General features: G+C 37.4%; 1 protein-coding gene across 2 annotated transcripts in view; it reads right to left on the bottom strand.

Moving 5' to 3' along the window:
* ROCK2 (Rho associated coiled-coil containing protein kinase 2) overlaps window positions 1-22,379 on the bottom strand; it is a 96,118-nt gene that overhangs the window by 56,734 nt on the left and 17,005 nt on the right. The gene's annotated exons all lie outside the window — the stretch shown is intronic.

Raw genomic sequence — 22,379 nt, 5'->3', positions numbered from 1 at the left:
GACTGCTTTTTCAGGTTTTTGAGCCTTGACAGGACATCACAGAGATTTAAGTCAGAGACCACATCATGTTTATTAATAGGCAGCCAACAGAACTAGACAGCTTTTCGGTCTTCTTAATAACTGAGGCTATAGCTAAGAACCTGCTGATTTTAAATTTTTATTAATATATCTGGAAATGTGTAGTTTATTGCAAATATTACTAAAATTATTATATTCATTTTAATAATGTATCTGTAGATTCAAAGGCAACACCTAAGATTATTAAATACATTTTGAATGCTGCTTTGTCCTAAATAAGCTCATACAAAAATAAGACCACCTCATCCATGGCAGTATCAGTTTACATCACAAAACACATTAGTGGTTAAAACAATGTCCAAAGTGAAGATATTTTATTTATTTATTTATTTTTGCCTCCTAACAAATGAAAGTGTCTTGGAAAGTGTCACAGACATGTTGATGGAGTATGGGTTATACAAATGATTAAAAGCTGGTTGAAAGACCGGGCCCGGAAGACTGATCAGTGGCACAAAGTCCAGTCGGAGCCGGTTACCAGCAGTGCACCCCTGCACTGGCACTTCTCATGGACACAGAAGGTTTTCACAAAGGTCAGCGAGGGGAAAAGTCAAGTCCTGGTGCTGGAGAGGAAAAACCCCAGGTACCAGGTATAGGGCGTGGCCTGACAAGCAGGGGAGCAACTTTGCAATGAAGCACCAGAGGGTCCTGGTGAACAACAAGTTCCTCTCTACTCTGCACCGATGAGGTCCCACCTGGAGTGTTCACTCCTGGTCTCCCAAAGCATTAAAGGCAGGGATCTACTGGAGTGAGTCCAGCAAAGGGCCAGTAAGATTAAGGCACTAACACATTTCTCCAAGGAGAAAAGGTTCAAAGAGCTGTGACTCTGCAGCTTGAGAGGAGAAGACTCAGGGCAGGGGAGCTCATCAGTGTCTGTAAGTACCTGATGGGAAGGAAAGAAGAAAAGGCACTGCTCATTGACAGGACAACAGACAATGGACATAAGGTGAAACATAGAAAACTCTATTTTAACACCACGCTTTTTTCCTGTGAGAGTGGTCAAGTACTGGAACAAACTGCCCACAGAGGCCGTGGAGTCTCCACCAGTGGAGATATTCAAAATCTGACATGGCATGGTCCTGGGCAACCTACTTTGGTAGACCCTGCAGTGAGCAGGGTGTTGGACTAGACAATACCAAGAGGTCCTTGCCAAGCTCAAACATTCTGTAACACCTCTAATATTTCCACTGCTGCACAGAAAAAAGGTGGAATTTTACTCTTGACTGTAACCTTAACTGTTATGGCAGTCTTACACATCAAGTTCTAGAACTCCCTACTAGAAAGAAGCATAAGACAGTGTAAATAAGCAAACAGAAAGTCAGTCAAGAAGGCACAGTAGGTGCTTTAATAACAGTAAGTATAGGGGTTATTTCAGCCTTGACCATAACACCTCATGCACGACACATTAAGGAGACAGGAGAGATGCACCAAGACATCATTCTCATCTTTCTGAGGGACAGAACACTTATTATTTATTCCTAATTTATATGACACTTTTACAGAAGAGACAATAAAACCAAATCAAAGTAACAAGGTTGTTATATACTTATGGATTAGTCACTACATGAATTACACAGGTAATGCCCAATATGGACAAATCCAACAGAAAGCACTAATTTGAGAGGACTTCCTGCAAAATAGCATAATAGAATCCATACTACTCTTGATTTGGCAAACACCACCTTCAAAAAAGGGTATCTCATTCTGCAGCACAATGTGTCTGCAGAAATATGGATCCTCACCCTGGAACATGTAGAGAAGGACCATGCTGAATGCCCTGATGGGAACAGCTGGGCCAGCTGTTTAGGATTTTACCCAGCTCAATGAAGTATCAATTCCAATTAGATGGCAGTTTACACTGAACTCCAACATTATTCCTTCATTGCTACTGAGAAAATACTCTCATAGTCACTAACTGGGTAGACACTTTAAGGGAGATGTAAAACCACTCTGTGCTAACAAAAATCAGGAAGGCATATTTTTGTTCTTCTTAGTTTGGAGGGGAAGAGAGGTGAGGTCTTAATGCTTTTTATGTGAAGATATTTTAGTGGTTGACCAAGAAACCCATATATAGTGTTCTTGACTTCTATTTTATGCAAAAACATCAGGGGAAAGAATAGTTATCACTCCCAAAAAATTATAGTGAAGTTGGATTACAAGGTCCAAACCAATCGTACATATTCCAATTTAAGCTGAACTGTATATTATAATTTCAGATGTCACTTTTTTCCCATGTGTCATTCTGATTCCATGGCTTTTTTGTGGGCTATACAAACTGAGAACCATATTTGCAGCTAATTTTTAATTAGCTCTTTTTGCCTCTTTTTCATGGACTCTAGGTAATAATTTTCACAAGTAGTTATTAATGAAAGGAAATTTGAGAACAGCACAACTGACTATTTTAGCTCTTTGGAAGTGTCCTAACTCTAGACTACAGCCAGATACAGCTAGTCAAAGAGAGGTGATAAGTATAATCATCATAAGGAACAGAAAGTGTGTCAAATTTTTTTTAGCCCTGTGAAGAAATCTTATACTTTTTCAAAGACAAGATTTTAAGCTTTTAAACAAAATTTTAATGTAGAGATTTCAAGTTCATATCAACTTGTAATCTATGAAAAACTTGTCTTGAACACTAGCATTTTGTCAAAAGTTGTTTCCTTAAAGCTTTACATTTTCATTGAAAGACCTAATTTATATCACTTAACAGAAAAAATCCCTACAATTAAGAAGCTAGGTCATAAGATTCTGCAGTAAAAGAGACAGTTGGGACTGAAGAGAAGTAATCCAGGAAATGACGTGTCCTCTGTCTAGGCCTCCCAGATAAGTCACTTCAACCAGGAAATATGCTATTAAAGGGATTTCACTGCTCGTTTCCGCTTTCTGCTATTACAAAAGACTCTGAGCTAACAGGCCAAAAATAGCAGCTCCCAAGCAAAAGCATCACTGGCAAAGATAGATCTGCCCCCATCAAAAGCCTTTTGCTGATGGCAAACATGCTGAAATGTTTTCCAAGAGAAAAGATCAAACTTGATAAATTTTGCAACACCCTCCTACTACATGAGGAGCAGAGGTCTTGGCCACTGACAGCAGTCACCCTCTGTGGACAACAGGGAGCTTGCCTTCCCCAGCAAGCAGTTTGCACTGTTTACCCACCTGAATGAACAGGCATGAATGAAAAAAACAGGCAAGAAAAGTTCATGAAATACAGGAACTAAATGTTTATGTTGTTTTCTGACAGAAGGGTCAGTGATAGGGAAAAATACTAGCAGCTTCTCAATAATGAGCTTAATATTAATTCCAGGCAACCCCACAGAAGCCTTCATCAAATGAAACCATTCTGTGTTGATGAGAGTTTCTGATATTAAAGTAACTGTCTGAACCTGTCTAACATTGATATGTGCATGTAAACTCCACTGGCTGTCAAAAGCAGCTTTGGCTATTTTGATTTATTGCTCACTTTCATGATGTGAAAAAAAAAAAACAAACAAGGCCAAATAGTGGATGACTGAACAGAAAAGGTATAAGTTACTTCAGGAAACAATTCATCATCCTGCAATAAAATAAATAAACTGGAAAATATAAAAAGTCTGATCTAGTGAAAGATGTCTCTGGCCCAGACAAGGAGCTGGAATAGATGATCTTTCACGGTTCCCTTCTAACCTACACTCATGAGATCCTATGGAAATTTCACTATGCCATTATTTTTTAAAAAACCTAAAACAATATTCCTTTCTTTTTCCAAATCACCAAATAAAAATTAATAAAATATGCTGCAGCAAAAAGTAAGGATAGAAAAGTCCTGTAACATCACATTGCATTTTTTTAGCTGGGCCTAAATGGTTTTACAGGCAGAACTACCCAATTCTATGAACACAGGACTTGAGCACCTAATGACTCTTCCCCAGGACTAAACCTCCACTATGTTCTTCCATATGCCAATGGGACCCTTAAATAATTCTGGTCTTTCCTGAGCAATTACTTCTTTCCATAACACAGAAGGTATGTTTGGATGCAAGGTGAGCAGCTCAGTATCAACATACAATAGGAAAAACAACTGAAAGATCATATGCAAGGCAAATACAGCCTTTTCCCTGCTCAGTGATCTCTAGGATATGTTGCAATTCACTTTTCTCTTATTTAAGCATTAGTAATCAGTATGTGAAGGAATAATCTGGGCCATGATAATGCAGCCGACATTTACTGCTGGGAGGTCTTGCTATTCTAGTTCTTTAACAGTTTTACATTAATTAACAGATTTTTTAACAGTATTGACTATGTACAGTTTAGAAACCTAAAAGCAGCTACTGTCCACAAATGAGTATGTAAATATTTAACAACAGGCTTCACTTACAATCTGATTTTTGTACATGAAGGTAAACAAATACTGAAATGGTTTTAATGTTGTCTACTAGTGAATACAGGCAAAGTTTTCTTCATCATACAAGCAATACTCCTCAAGACATGTCCTCTTATGTGCTGCATTTGACATGCATATGTTAATGGTTTTATACATTTCCCCTGCTATTTGAAAGACACAGTGTGAAAATGTAATGATAATGATAGGATGGTAACAGCCCTAAACCAGCTTCCTTCTAAATACTTACAAAGGTATAATCACAAAATTGTTCAAGATGCAACAAGACAGATGTTAAGGAACACCACTATGGAATAGTAAAAGCTTATGTAAATAATGATCAGAAAGGCTAAGGGGTATAATGAGTTGTAGTTTACAAGAGACAAAAGAAAACAAAGGAAGATACTTTATATTAAGAATGGTAAAAAAAAATCCATTAAGAGTAACAAAAAACAAAGAATGCACAGAAGGTTTACATTTTCCATGCTTTCTGGGATAAGAATGAAAACAAATCCTAAAGAAATTCATTATATACATAAAGAAATGTGCTGAGGACAGCAAGATACACTGAGATTCACTCACAGTATTTAAGGAGACTGTCCCAACCAATTTACATTGAAAACTCAGGAGAACAGGAGAGGTCAGCAGGACTGAAAAGGGTAAATCAAAGCACTCCCATTAAAATGCATAGGGTTTTCCAAACTACAGATCAGAATATTTGGCAATGAGGAGTTAGAGTAAGACATTCATCATTTTGCAAACACCTAGAAGATTAACATGCGAGATCCAGAGTTTAAGGTTTTTTGTGTTCTTCTCAAAGATAAAACAGTGCCATAAAAAAAGATTTCTGGCAGATTATAGGGAGCAATCAATAAAGTAAATCATCTTAACACAGGAATAAACACAGGACTCAACATTAACATAGGCAAAGTAAAGAAAAATATGGTATAGGAAATCATGGAGAAAAGGTCCAAAAGATAAGTATTAGGAATTTGGTAATCATCAGGACTTGGAAAAGTGTGTCAAAAAGAAAGTCCCTTGGGTTTGTCCTGTTTCAGTTCTACAGAATATTTTCATTGCCACAATAAAGCAATAAAATGAGAAACAGATCTATTAAGAACTAAAAATAAAATAAGTAAATTCAGCAAATGATACCGAGCTTGAAGTTTTGAGCACAGGCTCTTAAATGCATTTGAAATTACCTCAAAAAGAAGGAAAAAATAAACCCTGAAAAAAATACAGTCAGATGCAACTCAAAGTACAAAAAGGGGGAGAAAATCTCCACTAACATATGCTTTTGAAAGCATTTAAATGCACTGAATATAAATATTGAAATTATGACCAAGCAGGAAGATAATGGAAAATGATGTGGGGTTACAGCAGACTAGAAGTCCAGTTTCAGATGCATAAACAGGAGGTGCATTGGATAAGACCTCACAGAAAACTAAGATTCTTTTGTAAATAAAGATCAGAAATAATTTGCTGATATTGATATCATCTATGCCAGAATATTGTGTCCAGTTCTGTGAATCCCTACACAGAGGACTGCAAAAGACAAGCTGGAAAAGAACTTAAGGGGAAGTTAAAAAGAGCAGGGAAATGATAAGCAATTTGTGCTAAAATAGGCTGTCAGGAGCAGAGACTTTAGTCTTTAAAAAGGTTAGCCTAAGGAAACAAGTTCTCTCAGAACATAAAAAGCTGTTATGAGCAATGCTGATGATAGACAATTCCTCACATTCCCTAAAACAACATAAAAAATTAGCTGAATTAGGCACAAATGTTAGGTCACAGATTAGGGAAAAAAGTTCTAAATAGCAGTAGTGATAAACTGACATAATGCAGCTCCTTAAGGCAGTTGAGAGACCACCTTCACAAGAGATTCACAAGCTAGAGAAATATTTATTACAGTAGGTTCAGCTGTGGATCCTTTAGCAGTGATCTCTAAAATTCCTTCCAAACCTACCTAAAATCTCTTCACAAATTACTGTAAGAAATACACAAAGGCAGTAAATCATGCCAAAGAAAAAGGACTGAAAGCCAGAGTAAACCAGAAGCTCTGAAGATATAGCTTAACATTATTCACTTAAAAAAATCCCTAAAAACTTAACCATTACAAAAATGCACTTTTTCTTCCTCCAAATTGGTTGTTACTGTTTTCTCTTTAAGCTTTAAGAAAATAAAACTGGTCTTGCATGTGTTGCTGATTATCACTGTAGCCATGAAAAATTCAGTAGTTCAGCATAATCTGCTTTCATCTGAAGTCACTGTACATTTCCAGGTTCTTTAGCTACTTTTGATTTTAGAATTCACACTGCTTTCAAAACATTAATATGCACCAAAGCCCAGAACTACAAACCTGTTAAAATGACATCAGAGATAATTTCCTATTCATTGGAAATCTCCAAGGCCCTTATTAGCAATCTTTGCTCCTTAACAGGAGAGCAAGAGCGGGTTGGTGATTTTGACAGTCACTTTCCTGTAGTCATTTATGCACCAGCTCAGATGGGGTTTGCCCAGACAATCAAGTAAAACAGTAGTAGAACTGTAAAAAGACTATCTAAAAGTGCACAAAAAATAAACCCATGCCTAGAATTGTTTCTCTGACACCCTGAAAAAATGGAATTACCTACTGTTTCAAGAAAATCCAAATGCAACACACAGCCTTTTATTCATTCCTCTTTTCTCAAAAAGGGCTTCCAAAGGTTACAGCTGTTGGACGAAGAGGTAACATCAGGAACACAGATAAAAGGTCAGGAGGCTCATCTGTGCTTGAGGATGGAGACAGATACACAGCCTATTCTTAAAATCATTTTTTGACCACATTTTTTCACCATCCTTGTTCTGTATTAACTAAGACTCCCACTTGTCCATCATGAAACTTATTCTATTTATCTTTTTGTAACTTCAGACAGTTCAGTCTGTGAAGCTTGTGTCAGCAACTATCTGACATATGGTGACATGTTACACCATCAGAATCACTCATTCGTCAATTCCACTGTGAACTTGCTTTCAGATAAATTAATTTCCTATATGTATTCCTTCACATAATGCTGATGGTTGTATTATATTATGTATTTTTACTAATCTATTTAGCAGTCATGGATAAATAAGATGCAAGTACACAATCTACTAACTAAAAAGGACACTTATTAGGGTAAACAACAAAAATTGTAACTACCTCTATTACAGTAACTGGAGCTGCAAACAACATGGCTTGGAAAAAAAATATCAAGAAAAAGCCTAGCACCCTCCTCCCTTAAAAGCATGATTAATTAGAAGTTATTAAAAGGCTTGATTTTTTTTGTAGTCACTCACTCAGAACAAATTATTATAAAATTTCCCTGTACTAAAAATACCAGCAACTGTTTAAAGTCACTCTTTAAAACACTTCTAACCAAATAAATAATGGCCTGCCCATCGTGTTACCTCCTGCCTAACTTCAAATTTGATGTCAGCAGCATATTCTTATCAGCTGCACCACATATTTCTTGAAATGTAAGTGCTGCACTCCACCATATTTCCATGAGCCCAGAATTCCAGTTAAAGTGATGAATAAAACTGAGGTAATCAAAATCACATCTAACTCTGGAGTACAGAATTTGGATGCAGTATGGAAAAACCTACATGCTAATATGTTAAAATACATAAATATTTAAAATGTTTAAATATATAAAATAACATAAATAACACTTCAATTCCGATTCCCGTGTCAGGACTTCTAATGGAACATTCTAGATTTTAAAGCAGAACAGGAATTTTTCTGGATGTTTTCTGATGGAACTCTGTATACCTTCTTCTAGGGACTGACTAAAGTAGTAGTTCAATCATTTGTAAAATCCATGATGATGAGGTATTATCAAAAAGTGAAGTTTTCTCATCAACTTCAATAACAGAAAAAATATTTAAGAGGTCAATTGCCTCAGCCTCGAGGACTGTATAGCAGAGTTTGTCTCTCCTGACAAGCCCAACTAAAAGTGGCTGAAAACTCCCCCCCAAAACATGGAGAAAAGCAAACCTGTTGTGCCACATAACTGGCTGTCCTGTATAGAAGAGACTGGATTCACACTCGGGACAGACATTAAGCAGCCACTTTGAGCAAGGGTTGAACCCAAATGACCTCTGGAGGTCTTCAAAGCTGAGTTACTCCATGATGCTAGAATTACTTTTGATCTGAACACATGGCAGATGAGGAACATTAAAATCAGTTTTTGTATCATTGAGTCCAAAAACTTCTGTTCTTGCAAAGATAAAGACAGTCCTTGAATAAGGAATTTTTCTACTGTAAAAAAGTATGAAGTAAAGCAGTAGAAAAGAAGTGTTGACAGGAACTTGCTATCTGCAGATTTTGAAAGACTACTTCAGCAAGCCTGGTGAAGTGAATGCCTATTGCAATCTGCTGCTATAACTACTCATTTCCAAGTTTCTGAGTGAGAAGTTAGTTGTGTGCACAAATCTATATTAATTAGCTATTTCTTCCACAAGATTAGTTAAGACCTTCACATAGAAACAACTGGTCCCCAAAGCTGTGGGTAGCCTTTATCAAGGTCTTGGGGCTTCTTTCATTGAAGATGAAGTGATGCAAAGACCACAGAAGAAAGCAAAAAATTTCTTCTGAAGGATTTTTTCAACTACTTTAATAATAAATTAGTTCAGTCATGGAAGAACTTTTATTTCTTTAGTCACTAAAATCTAGTTAATGTAAAGTTTAAAAGACATCAAGGCAACTGCAGAACCTTGTTTTAGAAGTTGCTAGCATGTGAATTCATTACAAAATTTAAAATTTCTATCACGGTTGATCACAAACTCAGGAGAATAACAGCTCTTGATTTCTGATCTGTTTATCTAGCCATAAATTCCACTCAGTGGGTGTTGTTATATCCTCTGCCTTATGAATCAGTTTGCAGAAACTTTTAATGCTAATTGCAAGTTATATCAGAAGGAACTGTATTTAAAAATAAACATTACATAATACTAAGATACCCAAGAAAAAACTCCAAACTATTGCAGCTTGAAGAGACAAATACAAACAATAAACACTTGTGCTTGTACACAGCACCTCAGTTTTATCTCAGTCAGGAAAAACATCAGTGTCCGCAAGATATTCAAATGTCATGTATGACCATGATAAAATAAACACATTATCTCACTTTGGACAGTGTAAAAAATCCTGTGCCGTGCATAAAAGAGCATGACTTGGAGCATGACACAGAATGACTGTGATTAAACCTGTTTCTCTTAAACTGAAAAGCATTTAGTATGTCTGTCCCTAGAAAACCAGAATATACACACATACATGCACACACACATCTATGTGTGTATATTGTGACTCAGGTCTTAGGTAAAGGGTATGAAAGGGTATGAAAGACAAGAACAAAAGCTTCTATTAATAAATCAGCAACTAAAGAAAGTAAATGGGGGCAAACTGTCTTAGTAAAGCAGGAGACCTGGGGACAGAAGATGGACACTTCGTGCCTTTTTTGCTGTTGTCCCCTGGGACATAGAGAGCTCCACCTCAGGCATCCTCATGGGATCCATGTGAGGGGCGTGAAGGAGTCAGTCAAAACCATTACCAGGCTGCTCTCTACCTCCTCTGAGAGGTCATAACAACTGGGGGAGTCTCCTGTTAAATGGAAAATAACAAATTTTCTGCCTATGTTCAAGAAGGAGGACCTGCAGAAAAACAGGCCAGAATTCAAATTAAGTTCAGGCCCCTGGACACCATTATCAATTAAATGCAGAATAAGATAACTGACTAAATTGATCAGAAGGAAATTGTACATAATCAACTTGTCTTCTCTAAGGAGATGACTTTTTCAGTGCCGAAGAACTGAGCAGTGTTTATTTTGTTTATCTGGACTTCAACAAGGTATTCAACACAGATTCCTGCGGAATTGTATGGGCCACTTGGGTACACAAACAATCAGTTGGGTGGAAACCTGGCTGGACCATCCGGCTCAAAGTATCACTGTGATCAGCAGAATCAAGTCCAACTTGGCACCTGGTGATCACTGGCATTCCCCAGGGACTAATACTGGGAGCGATACTGGGACCAATACTGTTTGTTTTTACTAATGACCCAAAAGCTAGGACACAGTGTACCTTCAGCAACCTCAAGGATAACACAACCAGGACAGTGGCTGATACACTGGAGGACAGAGCTGCTATTCAGAGGGACCCAGAAATGCTGGGGAAAATGGGCTGAGAGGAGCCTCATGCAGTTCGGTAACACACACAGACTCCCCCATCTGCGATGGAATACCACCACACACCAGGAAAGGCTGGCACTTGCTGGCTAGACAGTGGTTTTAAGGAAAAGGATCTGAGGGTCCTGTTGAACAAAAACCTCGTCACAGGTCAGCAGTGGGCCCTGTGGCAGAGGAGTATGACAAGAGGCAACAGACACAGGTTGCCATATGGGAACTGAAATTGGCTACATGGAAACATTTTCTTCACCACGGTCAAATGTTAGAACAGGTCGCCCAGAGAGGGTATGGCATCTCCATGTTTGGATATTTTCCAAGCAAAATGCTTAAACATCATCTAATTGAAGCTGATAATGAGTACATCAGCAGTTTGGACCAGAAGACCTCCACAGGTCCCTTGCATCCTAAATTATCCTATGATGGGTATTTGTATTCAATTCTGGAAATAACTTCAAGCAGAGCTCAATTACTGACAGGGTGCCATGTGCATCTCCAGAAATACCACAAATTATTTGGCTAGACATTGCTGTTCGAAGAGCTGACAGGATATTTTGTGAAACAATATTTCATCATGAATTGTATTATCACAGTGTCATCAATCACGAACTGAGGCCTGTCTGTGGAAGATCATGGCTCTGTTTTGTTTTGTATTGCAGTCAAATCTAAGATAAGAGATGGATAAGCACAAATTGAAATAAGCAGAGACACTATCAGACAGTATCACAGACATTCAGCTGGAACCTGGTCTCCTACGTATGTGGTGACTCAGACTTCCTGGCTAGCTGGATCTCCATTAACAGGAAGATGGAAGGCACACGAAGCCAGCATGCAAGACACTGAAAACAGAAGGGAAGGGTTTATTCACATCATAAAACTCATTGCCACGGGATGTTTCTGCTGCCAAGGAGTTTACACTGGGCTGAAGGCTATTCGATTCAAGGGAGATAAAGCTGACAAGGGCTGTGAGACAGAAAACCACCACATCCACCTTGGAGATTCCCTGAGTTGCCCTGTCTCCCCAAGTTGGGAGAGTGGAATTGAACAGGCAGAGTCCTTCTTCTGCACTCTGTCCCAGGCACTTCTGAGTTACTGACTACTGCTGGGAACAGCATCATTAGGCTAGAAAAACTCCCAATACAATCTAGTTATTGAAACTGTCTTTTCATGCTCACATAATCCCTACAAATAATTATATGGAAGTAAGACAAGTTTCTTTCAGCCTACATATTACATGCTCTGGACAAAAGAGAACATCATGCCAAACTCAAAAGTACGCATGTAAAAAGAGAAAAGCTTCAATAACAGAGACTAAGAGAAACCATTCTGAAACCAGCAGTACATTGTATCTCGCCTGTCATTCTCCCAGCCTGCAAGAGGAGCCTTGAAATTTGGGGCTGGAGGAGTAATCTGTTGATGAGGTGGTGATTGTTCAAAGGCTGGACTCTGACGATCTTGGAGGTCTTTTCCAATCTAAATAATTCTGTGAAATGTGAGAAAACAGAGGCTGGATTCAGATGCCAACTCCAGCAACAACCAAATCAAGGGCTACTACTACAAAGCAGGCTATGAGCTTGCAGAAGACATTTGAAAGGATTTAGTATCAGCTCTGTGCAATAAAATAATTTTTCTCATCTTTGAAATTTACAACAAAAAGACTATTAACTATTTAGTAATGTTTTAAAGTCATACTGCATCTATTTTAAGCCAACTTTTACATCTTGGGAGTGGCAGTACAACTGCATACACATACAGACCTATTAGAAGGAAAAAAAAAATCAAAACTTAGAGGATAAAATAGAACAAAGGTTGACTGCCCAACCTTATCTCACTTCCCTTTCAACATGATAATCCAGCATGGAATGGGTGGCTGTGCAATACTTTGTGCACTCTTTCCTGGACGCAAGTTCATCTCACTCAGTGAAAACAAAAGCAACAGCATTCAGTGTTTAAAATTTCTCTTAGGTAGCTTAAAAACTACTTTCAGGTACATTCAATGTTCTAGGAACTTGACTTCCATTACTGCACAGACAATGTAAAAACCACTCACACTGCAGTTTCTGAAATACCATGACTGATTATCAATTTTACAGCTGGTTAAACCTCATTCTAGTTAAAAAAGGCCATTTGTTTTGGTAATACTCTAGATGGTAACTCTGAAATAAAGTGGGACACTTGGTCTGGAATTTGCATAACGAGTTCCCAGAACATTCCTCTTCCCAATGTTCCAGCTGTAGGTGCAAATCAAACAATTCGGTGTGCCTATGTATACAAGATCCTTTTGTTTGCATTTGTGAAAAGGAATCACATCAAATTGGCAAAGGAAACTGTAGTCCTTTTAGAAGAGACTTCAAATCATAATGAAGTTCCTTAGACTTTTACTGCTAAGAGAGAAAATTATTTTACGTTTTGTCCCTACTTTAAATATAAGATTTATCTTTAAGAGAACTCTAGTGTCTTTTTTTCCCAGACATCTCAATTCTCAGTATCTGAATTTTGAATTTAGTGTTATTTTCACAATTTCACCAACCTAGGAAATTATTATTTTCAAATCCAATTCAAAGAAAGACTTATCTCTACTAAGAGAAACATTATTGCAAAATTCTGAAATTAGAGCAATATAGTTTTTTTCACAGTAAAGATGTTATTCCTGAACTATTGTAAATTCACTCTTCTGTTCATTATGGACGAAATAAAATCAAAGGTTTTGCTCTACATACACACACTTGTCCTTTTACCCATAGTAATGTGATTTTCAGATGGACATACAAGTCTCCAAGCTCTCAAGAAAAAATCTCATCCAAATCCACATTTTGAAGTAGATATGCACCTTTAGTCTTTAAGAGAGTCCTGCTTCCTAACTTCCTGTATTCAAGCCAAGAAGATGGAGGTACACAGGTGAAAGATAAGAAGACCCCATTTTAATTTTCATCACTTAGAGGTGCAATGACCCACCATGCAGCTTACCTTCTAATACTTATTTCTAAATTTTGCTATCACCCTACACTACACAGTATGCAATTCTATATTTAACCCATCTCTTCACTCAGAATGCCATCACTCTCAGTGGAAATACTTCAGTTACATGCCAAAATAGAACTCCTAGAAGCAGTAATCCTTTATGCTGACTAATTGATCTGAAAATATAATTTCAGTTCTTCGAAAGCATATACCTAACTTCATAATGTGCTCAAATCCCCCTTGTTTACATGTACTTTTGAGAAACACTGAATTACAGTAACCGCAACAACAACTATTTGTGAAAAAACATTAACGTGCAGCTAATCCCTACTATTCTGTTTGATCCCACTTCAATACATCTGAATAACAAACCTGTCAAAGAAACCTGTTTGAAAAGTACATATGATTGTATTTGCCTAACAGCAGCAACATAAAACTTCTACAAAGGACAGGCAAAGAAGTGCTAGGCTAAGAAATACTGCAGTCATCGAATTAGAAGATATTTAAGACCTATTATTAATCATCAAATATTGATGAAAGTTTGGCATGAAAACAAACTCACATTTGCTCACACAAAGGATCTGGAGGAATGAAAATCCACAAACATGTTTCTACAGTAAATCATAATACTGAAAATCCAAGTTAGCATTAAAATGACCAGAAAAAAAAGGTCAGAGTTTTAGCACACATAATGCAGACAAGAAAGGTGGTCAATACTTAAAAAGATGAAAGGATAGAAAAGGTTTACAGAGGGAAATGTCAAAGATCATTCCAAGCACATCTTGAAAGGAATTCTAAATATTATCACTTAGACTTCGGCAAAAGGAAGAAAGGAGCAGTTAAAATTATTATGGCTTTTTCAGTCTGAATGGCTTGATTCCAATTATAAACCAATGTTTCTGCACTGACTTTAATTCACATTACTACTAAAATATATGGTAAATTAGGTACTAAATTATTTTTAAAAGAAATCAAATAATTAAATGGAAATTTAACTCCCTAGCTAAACCACTGATTGATAATGTTGGAGAAACTGAAGTCAATTATTTCAAAAATTATCTTTCCTGTAAAGTTCTAAAATCCTACTAACACAAACTAGTGCTAGAATTCTAGAACTAGTGTCAAAATTCTGGAACTAGTTCTAGACTTTTACAGTCTTTGTACATAAATTTCTTTAGTAAAAGAACTACATCAGCTCTTTTTGCAGGTTCCCCTACATGCATATGTAAAAAAACAGTCCACAAAGCACCATAAATTGAACAAGATTTAACAATCTCTTATCTGAGCTCTTCCCAGTATCAATAAGTGAAAGAACCATGTGCCTTGAAGTTGTTTGTTGAGCCAGCAAAATAGATGACTTTCAGGTCATTCACAGTACATGTACATCGACAAAGAATATGATTCATGATTTGTAATTTGTTTCCAGAATTCCCCACATTGCATCTATGAGAATAATGTGGGGGAAAATAATCTGAAAATGGAAGTTTATTTTTTTTTAATGTTAGGTTAGTGGTTGGACTTGATGATCTTAAGGCTCTTTTCCAGCCTTAAGGGTTCTATGAAAAGCAATCCAGTAGGCTTACAAAGCAAGAGCAGGGGATGCCAGCATCACTGTCATACTCCGATGTGACAGCACAGACAAATGGGAAGCCTTTCAGGTAGACAGCACAGGCTGAGTAGGGTACAGGTCAAACAACAACATCATCAACAAAAAAAAATGGGTACAGGTGAAAGAAAAAAAATGTCAACTCTAAAGAGTACAGTCTTCTGCCAAGAGGACAGCACTGATTTCAGAATCGCAAGTGCCCTGAGTTCCTGGAGAAAGATTTCTATAACAAGCTAATGAAGTCTTCCCTGTGCAGATTCCCAAAGCAGTGGCTGAGCCTCATGCAGACTGTAGAGCTGAATTTCATGGCTATGGCTATTTCTGAGCAATACCAGCAGTGAAGGCCATGCCCAGACTCCAGCTCAGCCATAACCCTGCACTGCAAAGCAGAAGGTGGATGATCTCAACAACTGTTATCTCCACGTCCTATTGCAACTTGAAATGCAGACACTTCTAGGCGGAGACTTCTGGTGCACCACCACAACACCGGATTAGTGATGCAATTCCTTCCTCTTCCTGCTTATGAATTTTCACTCTATACCAATGTCATAGCTCATATCTTGTCCATTCTGCAAACACAACACTCAGTCAAGCAACTAGCATGCTTTCTTGGGAAATAGGATCAGTTTAATAAAAAATGTTGCTTATATACATCCCTTTGCTAGGGACCCTGTCCCCTGCAGCCCAGGGTGCATTGCTGAGAGCAGAGCAGCAATGGTGGCCAGGGCAGGACACAGCCACTCTGGTCCTGTCCTCCATACTTACAGCCATGGTCGGGAGCAGGGACTTTATATCCCTTTACACACTCAGGAACAAGAACCAGAATTCTCCCCCTGTGCCAAGAAGACTTCAGAACTGCTTCCCCACCTGCCTCTTCCCTGCTACATCATGGCAACTTCTTCTTGCCTCAAAATTAAAAGGGGAATAGAAAAACCCACATTCCCAAGGCAGCAGCACGGACATTTTGAAAACCAGGAGACTGTTCTTCAGCTCCATATGAAAGCCAATGCTGCCATCAGAGCAACAGCCTTATCCTAACCTCGGACATGGAATTCCATTATAACTGTGCAAACATTACCCTTCTTTACCAAAATGCAGTTTACCAGAATTCAGGGTTATTTGCTAGGATGTACTGTTTTGCAGATCAATTTTACATTCACAGTTGTGATATTCAATTAACAAGAATGCTGATGAAAATATTAACTCACTCTCTTTGTCAAGCAGAAATACTAAATATGAAACCTCTTACTAGCATAATTTTAGATTTTCTGTATTTAAAAAAAGTGCTAGGAAAAAATCCACTATGGGAAAATTAGCAGTAAGTATATAGAAATCATTCTGAGCTGATATTTCCAAAAGTCTTCCAAGTTCTGAAGCAACCTATAAATTTGCAACCATGCTTTGCTATATATTGATTTCAACCCCCTCAGTTACCTCAATTAAGATTGTATGTGTAAAGTTTACAGTATGACATTTTCATCTTCTGAAATGTTTAAGAAATTATCATCATACTTTACTTCATTTTAAAAATCTTCCACTCATCACAGGAAGTAGCTGAACGAAAGCAGAATAGGGCACCTGCCCACTCCTAGGAACAGCTGCTCAAATACTATCCTCTAGTAAGTACATGATTAAATGGGAAGTTATTTAATTTCCTGATCAGCCTCAAATTTAAGGTGGTACATAACACAGAACCATCTGCATGAGCTACCATGTGAATGCTTCCGTGAAAAGCACAAATTTTTAACAACATTAAGACTTGCAATTTATCTAAACAATGCATATGTCAAACTTTAAACTCCATATTTTGCTAAACTGACATTTACAACAGAAAACACTAAAGCAACACTCAGTGTAGCTGTGACAAAGTAAATCATGATGCTCTATGAAAACTCACTTTCTGACTGACTGCATAAGTATGGCACGCTTCAGTTATGCACATTCTTCCAACCAGTCATAATCTTAGTAAACCAACTCCCTCCTTTTAAATTTTCTCACCAAGTCATAAAGGAGGACGCATTCAGAGACCTTCATCAACCCCTCCAAAAGCCCTATGACACAGCTGCCTTCCAGCTGCAGAACCTTCCTGCTGACATGTCATGTTCCACTAAAAGATCTAGGTCCTTTCCTGGATAGAAATGGACTGAATGCACATTTTAAAGCATGACAGAAGATTCAAGATAAATGGAAATTTATGCTGGGATTTTTTGGGCAGCTCACAGGAACAAGAAGTACTGTCCCTGTAAATGCAGAGGTTAGCCATTCTGCACAGCAGGCAGGAAAACGAGGTAAGTGCTTTCACAACTTCCACTTGCAAACCAAGCTGCAGCAACACTTTATGCTGCAGAAATAAGGAGGAAAGCTAAAAGCTTCTTATTTCTTTGTGCTGCAATACGGCACTTCAGTCAAGAGCAATTTTGTTTCTACTGAAGTCAGCAGAACTGTCTCATTTTAATTTTAAGGCTTTTTAAAAAGTGGTGATTTAGCTGACCCAGTAATACAATGTCAGAAGTAGATTTTTAACAAAGCCATGCTCCTCTGTTCCTCTTATCTCCGGATCTTTTCTTCTTTGGGTTTCTTTCTTTGCTATAGCTCCACACCAGCTGGATTCCCAGACAACATTTCATTTTCTCAAAACTGATCTTGCATTATTTTCATGATTTGTCATGAACTGCTCTCAATTTGAGATGCTTGACCACAGTTGTAGCTCTTCTTCAGAGTTGCAATGTCTTACTCAGCCAGCACATTTGCAGCTCTTTAAACTCATCTTTATCTACACAGGCCAGGTTGCCATATCATTTTTTCATAGAATTAATATATTTCTCTTCAGATGACACAGTAAAAAACCTTCCTGTTCTTCTCACCAGATGACACAGTAAAAAACCTTTTCAAACCTTCAGATTGAAAACACCACAAACTTTTCAATATTATGAACTTTTTTCCCAGCAAAGTCAAGCTTTTAAATAATACTTTTCAGAATCCTTCTCTTTAGACTAGAACAGTTCAGCTGTTCATTTTTCCTCTAGATGCACCTACAGGCCTTGGGAGGACACCAGGAGTTTTTCTCTGACCTTAGTGCCTTCTTTACATTGCTCTCTGAAAGTTTGTTTGTTTTCAGTCTACCCAATGGCAAGAAACAATACTCCAGTTCTACTTCACAGCTAAACAATGGCCACCCACCAACTCCACAAAAGCAGAGAATTCCAAATAACTACTATCAATAACCATTTAGAAAGAAGTTCTGCATATCTGTTGTATGAAACAATACTATCTCAGCATTTTATGCAAAAGTATTACATTTACCACGCAATTTCAGTTGTAACTCTATTATAAACATTTAACTTCCATATGATGCAAAGAGAGTTTTTAGTAAGGATGACTGCATAGTGGAATTTGACAGAAGTAGCCAAGATAACTGAAAAATGCTGTCAGTAAATTATCAAATGTTTGATAGAATTAGTATTTTACAGCACTTCAAAAACTTGACTGGGGAGCAGAAGAGGATCTAGCCTGGCATGATCTCTGAAGGAGGCACACACCGCTGTGTGTGTGCCTCCTTCACACTGGGGTTTCATCAACAGAGTGCCTGGGTGGCCGTACGAAGCTGGAGCTTTACATTCATTGTATTTATTTTATGTAATTTCTTGGAATGCAGTTTATAGCTTAACACAGAAATCTGTCCAATCTTTTAGTTTTAGCTCTGTAATGTCATTTAATTTCTTTAACAAGATAACGACTTTCAGACAATTAAGCCCTTCATGAAAAGGTTATGTAAATGAGAGCATTAATATATTCCTTCCATGACATTACAATAATGCACCTACTAGATTTATAAATAAACTCCGTGCACTTTATGCCTCCTACATCATCTACCTCCACGTCTCAACATCTCAAAATATCTGGCTTATACAAAACAAATTTTCACAGGTATTGCAAACACTAACTATACAGAATGGTATTTTATAATGACACTTTGAAAAAAAATTAAAGTTAATAAGTCTGAAACTCATGCCCAAACATATTAGAGTCAATTAAAATAATTTAAACAGGATTGTCTTACAGGTAAAATGAGAAAAAGCCTAACTGTAGTGAATGACCCTTGGAATACATGATGAAGTAGTTATTTGCTACATCTTTTGCTACATTTGCTAACAAAGCCTGAAGGACTTCCACAAATAACAAGTGTTGAAGTGCTAAAACTGTAAAACATGTTGGTAATTGCTCTATTTCAATTCACTGAAGAAAAGCAATCAAAAATAGCTCTATGGGAGGAGTTTTGAGATGGAAATACTGAACAGCTCATACTTTTCATTAAGAGTGACCAATACTTATAATTTTAATATAAAATAATTACAAATACATGGCATTCAATATACACGCTGTATCAAGGACAAGTGTGAAATAACCTTTTGAAGCTTCCTTCTTTTCATTTGCCCCAGACTGCAAAAGAGCCATTACGTTGTTGACCTGATTAAGAAGCAGCTGAATAAAAACCACAGAGAAATGGGAAGCTCGAGCCTGTGCTATTGGTGATATCCACAGCAGTCAGGATGGATGTCTCAAGAACTTACTCCACCCAACTCTTCCCAAAACAAACTTCGGAAGCAGGTTAACACTAACATTTGCTTCCAAAGCTGTGTGTTGCAGGCACCTAACAATGAGTAAATAAATTACAGCAACCCACAGTAATTTTCAGAGCTGCAGAGTAACCAGTCAAGCAGCATATGTTTGCATACAGAAGTGATCTATTCAAGGTCTGAGGATGAAGTTCCAGGACAGTCTAAACCAGTCTCCTTATCCCCTAAACAAAAATCCCCACCCCTCCTTTGCCTCAGCAGTTATGTCTTTCTCACCCTGAGCAAGCCAGTTTAGGGAGCCAAACTGGACAGGTCTTTGCTGTTTTCATTTTTGGCCATTTATCCCCTTAAACCTGTTCACTGCAAGGCCAAAGAAGTAAAATAATCAGTGAAAAGGCAGCAGAAAGAATATAGCAACCAAGGCAGATCAGTCCCATGCACGGGGAATTACTCCTGAGAAAATGTTATTTCATTCAAACCTGAAACACATGGAGGGTGGAAAAGCAATAACAAAACAACAAAAAGCTGTAAAGAACTTCTTTCTTTTATTCTACCAATACAGCTTCACTTGAAAAGAAGCTGTATATCTTTAGAACTGACTATTTCTTGGCATACTAATCAGTCTAATCAAAATAGAAAATACTTCCATAGTTCTGTAAGAAAACTATACTAAGCATACTATCAATAGCAATTAGTTTATCCACAGAAAATGTTTTGTTTCACTAAGTTATGGTTCATATCCAAATGGACAGATAGACCTCTCAAGAACAAAACACTCCCTACATATTTTAGAGTAATCCACTAAGTTCATTTTTCACTTCCTGCCAAACATAAAAAGAAAGTCAAAATGTCAAAACAATGAATTTTTACATAACTATATAAAAAACTCTTCACACATGCAAATAGTACCTTCTTTTGCTTAGGAAATAGATCTGTAAATTTAGAGAGAGTGAAGAAGTGGAAGATAATTTTTAAGAAAATCATACTGACATACTGCACAAGGGTGCCCTTCATCTGTAAACACAAGGAGCTATATTAGAAAGGACATATTTTGGGAAAAGATTAATCGTAAACTATTATCCTCTACAGAGAAACAGTAACATCACTTCACCTCTTCAAGTAATTTTCCTTCTTCATTCTATTTAAGACAATGGTCACGACCTTGCTCATAAAAGTGTTGTTTGGATTTGTATCAAGTAGTTTGAAAGAATGTTTATCCTGAGTTTCATGTATCCGCACTGTCAACTTGAAAATCTCTTTCCTCCCTAACCTTAAAAAAAATCCCACCCCGCAAAAATCTGAACCTTTTTCCTCCTCAACTTCCTATCCCATACTGCAGATAAGCCTTACTTACTCAACTTATCTTAAATCTTGCTGGAGTGCTGCCATACAATTTTATTGACATGAAGATTTCTGGAGCCTAGTCCTGTTGTACCAAACACTGCAGTGTTCCTCCAGAGCCAGACCAGCTGTCTCAAAGCATTTGCCTTTGGCTCCTGTAGTAGATTTAGACTTTGCAAATCGATCTCATCATTCCTTGAGGAACACAGAGTTCAACTGGCCCTTACAGTGTCACCACACCAGTGAAATCTCTCATCTGAAGACTGTGGTATATAATTACATTCCTCTTGAGCAAAGAAGATTTGCAAAACAGAGATGAGTTTTATCATCTCTATTTGGAAGCTTGAGATTTTGAGAGACTGGTCCAAAATTAGGCAATGAAATTACACAGAATTAAGGACCACAGAAAAGCTCGCCACCTTTTCCACCACAAGCTGCCTCTTTCCTGGTCATCTGCTACATTTTTGCTGTAGTGTTTTGTCTCCAAATACCACAGCTGAGGAAGCTGGCATAACAACTTAGGGAAAAGCAAATATAATTCCCCAAACTCTAAACCCAAAGAGAGCCTGCAGCTCTGGGGGCAGCCAGTGCTCCAGGTCTGAGATAGACTGCATTTTTCTTCTCTCTATCAAACTCATTTTTTAAATACATTTTATGACACTGAAGTGTGTTCTTTCAACAGCATTTGAAGTTTGGTGCAGAAAGTTTCTCCTACAAACAGTCAAGAGGTTAGCAGTTACCACAATCACTTACAAAATTAGTGCTTAAGAAATACTACAATTTATCCCAAAATTTTTATATATATTTATTTTTTTAAGATGACCTGTGTGCGTTTGGAGAAAAAGGGGAGAAAAAATTGATAGCTGGTTATTTTTTGATAGTTTGGGTTGAAACTGCTTTTCAAAGACAAGCCTAGCAAAGATAGTGCAGTTCCTACCAAAATGAGCAAAGTGTGTATAAAAGCAAAGTAAATGTCACTAAATGCTTAGCAAAATGAGATAAACATGAGAAAACATCTGCCAACCAATACCACCTGATTAAACTTACTGAAACACGCAGGGGAAAGAAAAGACAGGTAGTATATATATTTCCTCACTAAAAATATTGAAAAATACTTATTATTATTTCCAGTGTTACATATTCATGTTTGCCAAAAAGGTTGAAAATTCAGAAAATAAACACTTAGATAATCATGGCAGAAATGAAGAGTAACACATTTTTGTAACTACTCAAGTAAGGCACATGAAACAAATCCCAGGCCAAAA

This window comes from Molothrus aeneus, chromosome 3 (assembly GCF_037042795.1).
Source record: "Molothrus aeneus isolate 106 chromosome 3, BPBGC_Maene_1.0, whole genome shotgun sequence".
Lineage (NCBI taxonomy): Eukaryota > Metazoa > Chordata > Aves > Passeriformes > Icteridae > Molothrus > Molothrus aeneus.
This window is presented reverse-complemented; position numbering and strand designations above follow the sequence as displayed.